We start from the raw sequence: 3,885 nt of genomic DNA on the forward strand, positions 1-3,885 counted from the left end.
TTGTGAAAAAGTTGTCATTTTAAATCCCCCCCTGTGGGCAGGTTAAGTGTCAGATTTACAAAAAAAATATACCAAATGATAAGTAAAGACATCAAGCATCTATATAAAAAAAATTTATATTGATATGTTCATTTTTGAAAAAGTTAGAGCATTATTAAGTTAAAAATATAAAAAAAAATTATTTTACAAAAATCGTAATTGTTTATTAACTTTGATGTCAACTTTCACCACGAAGACAAGTCTAGAGAACAATTTAGCTTTAATTTAAGATATATATAAAAGTGTCAGACCTTCTGGAATACTTTCAAAAGTTAAGTTGAAAAGTTAATTTTTTGTGAAAAAGTTGTCATTTTAAATCCCCCCCTGTGGGCAGAAAAATGGTCAAATTTACAAAAAAAATATACTAAATAATAGGTAAAGACATCAAGCATCTATAAAAAAAAATTATATTGATATGTTCATTTTTGAAAAGTTACGGCAGTTTTTAGTAAAAAAAATTGAAAAAATTTCGAAAATTAGCGATTTTTAAATTTGTAATTTTTTTGGAGGTTNGGCAGTTTTTAGTAAAAAAAATTGAAAAAATTTCGAAAATTAGCGATTTTTAAATTTGTAATTTTTTTGGAGGTTTCCCCCATTTATAGGGAACGAGGGAAATTTTTTCAATTTTGAAGGGTAATGTCTTCGACTAGATACGATTTGTGATCTTTTGACGTATCGTTGAAAGAAATCCGTTCGGTGAGAGATAGATATAGATTTTTAATCTAAATCCATTTATAGAATATATGTTACGTAAAAGAATTATGTAAATTGTGTATAAAAGTTGATCCTAATTATTATGATGTTCCATTAAAAAAATAACAGATTATATTGTGGGACTTATTAAAATGAAAAATTTTTTATTTCGCTTTTTTTTTACTGTTGAATAATAAGCCTAATTTTATGAACTTTCTTCACAAAGTCATCGATGAGCTCCTTAAAATATTTCAAAATGCAAATATATTAACAACCGATAATACTATAAATAAACTAAATTCATTATATAAAATGATAAATCAGTTTTTCAAAAAATATATGAACATGAAAATCTATGAAAATAAAATGGATAGCATTTCCTACATTTTAAAATGTTTTCAGGAAAATGTAAACCTAAATAGTTTTAATAATTGTAATTATGGTTTTATATATGATAAAATAATACTTAAATGTATTGAAGTCACAAAACACGTAGAAAGTCCAATTTTTCAACCTCCACAATATGATAAAGTTCATGATGATGTCAATGTAATAACATTTTAAGTAGATTAATTGAATCAATTATTTCAAAAACCCATTTTGTACAGAATTATCAAATTTATATAAATTACCAATATCACATTATTTGATTCTTTAAAACATTATTACTTTCTCATAATTAGAATATTAATAAATAAAACTAATGTTTGATAAAATATGCATTTTATTAATTGTTAAAAGAAAATGTTGAACAAGTTTTGTGTTTTTTATTGAGTAGTACTATATACTTAATAAAATCTTGCATACGAACTTAAACTTATGATATTTAAAATTTTGTTATCTATAGAATATTTTAGAAATCTATCAAGTTGAAATTCTCGATTTAAGAAAACTAAAAATAGTTTTCCATATAAGTTAGTACTTTTATATTTTTGGTTTTTAATATATTTTTAGTGTAGTCACTTAGTCAAATAATAATATTTTATTCAAATTTACTCATGTAATAAACAAAAATATAAGAATAGAATAGGAAGGTTTGTCATAAACAAAAAAAAAAAAAGGAAAAAGAAACGGCATCGGCTAGGAAACGCTGGTGGTAAATAAAGAGTATGGATGGATAGTGGCTGGTAGTAATGGAAAGTATGAGTGTCTAGATATACTGGGCACGGAAAATAATAAAATAAAATAAAAAAGAATCTCGGGGTATGTGTACTTACTACTAAACACGTCTAATATATGTGAATAAGATGAAATTACAAAGAAGGGTCATACCTAGTTCCTGAACAGAAGCGCGAACACAAATTTCTGGCGACTCACAAAAATCGTATTTCTTAGTAAAAGTATTTTAGTTTATTTTCGATGACTTACCAGACTCTAATTGTTCATTACTAAAAATCCTTCGGTGAAGGGTTTATAATGAATTTTTATATATTTAAATGTTTTCACTTACCTCTAATTATCCTGATAATACAGATATTCTGTTGATCTCAATCGTGTAGTCATTACTGTCGATATGTATGTATATGCGTCGGTATACACATTTGAAATTATACGATTTATGTTATTATTAACTCGTGTGTAACTATTTCTCTAGTACAACTTTATGTTAAATCTACTTTAGGTGAAACTTAAATTTGTTATATTTTTGGTATTTTATGTAAATCCATTTTGTATATTTATGTGATATACTCTTTGACCTTGTGTGTGGTGTTTTACACTAATGTATTTATTATTTAATAATTTATAAAACCAATAAAGAAATTCTAAACAACGTAACTGTCCTGTGCAATAAACTATTTCTAAGTGGCATACGCCTATTCAGTCATCTACGCAGTGATCTAAGTGAGATGAGAGCTTAAATTCGGTTCTTTGCACAATAGATTATAGTAGTGTCTTACACTCCGATTGCCCGCACTGTGGCTAAGATCAGACTGGCTGGTCGACAAGTGAAGAGACACTTTCTAATTACTTAGGCGATTAGTATAATATTTCGACTCCGATTTATTTGTATTTTGTAGCTGGTTGTGCCAACATGAAATCTCAAATAATATAATTTATAATTATAGTTTTTTTATGCCGATCAACCGTTCAACCGTTAATTAAAGTTAAATTATTTTGGACTAAATTTTTATTTTAATTTTATAAATACAGAAGTTAGTTTTCTATGGTGTAACATAAACTGATTTTATAGTGACTAAGATATGACAAATAAGATAGTAATATATAATAAATCAAAAATAAAAAGAAAAGAAACTAAAAAAAAAAAATTGGCATAAATTATATGATATTTGTATTAAATTAAATGATTTTTAATATTTATTATATGATTTTTTCGTTAATTGGCGTCTCTTATAAATTATTAATTATCCTATTTAATTTTTATTAATGGTTTATTACGCAATAGATTGTTGGAGATTCAATAGCATAGATTAAATTGTACTTACTTTACGTCCTGTGTAATACAGTAATATTTCAAGTAATCCAATGTTGATTTTGGTATTAAATGCATTACATATACGATTTACACTATACGTCATATAGTCCATATAATTACTTACAAAAACTATTCAAAATTTTAAATTATAAGATTTAATTACACAAAGTCTAAGACTGATAATACATGAAAAAGATTTTAAACACTCCATATTTTATTATAAATATAATTTATAATCAGTATTTATTATTATTTTACGTCTGTTGAATAAGTATTTTTTTTTTTTTTGAGAAAGTGTATATTTTATTGAGAGATTGATACAAATATTTCTTAAATTTTGCTCTGGCCTGGCCAAAATAAGATTCAGAAATATTTATATCTATGTAAAAAATGTATCAAGGCGGAATTGTGGTGGCCCAATGTGTCCCGGCACTAGAGAGCGCCTTGAAAGGATGCGACACAATAATCACCAAGATTAAATACTAAAAATATATTTGTAAGTTTCTTAGTGCTGTCCGCCGGCGCGATGCTCGTTAAAGCCAAGACATTAAGCTCAAAGACTAGCTACCCAATAAGAAAAGCTCACAATATATTTTTATTATTAAATAAAATTTAAAGTTGGGTTGGATTTATTATTAAAATGAAATAATTTAAAAAAATGGTTTAATGTTTAAAATATTATTTGACGTTTATTTCCACAACAATAAAAATAAAACATT

Source organism: Daktulosphaira vitifoliae, unplaced genomic scaffold, assembly GCF_025091365.1.
Source record: "Daktulosphaira vitifoliae isolate Bord-2020 unplaced genomic scaffold, ASM2509136v1 Scaffold_5, whole genome shotgun sequence".
In the NCBI taxonomy this organism is placed as follows: Eukaryota; Metazoa; Arthropoda; class Insecta; order Hemiptera; family Phylloxeridae; genus Daktulosphaira; species Daktulosphaira vitifoliae.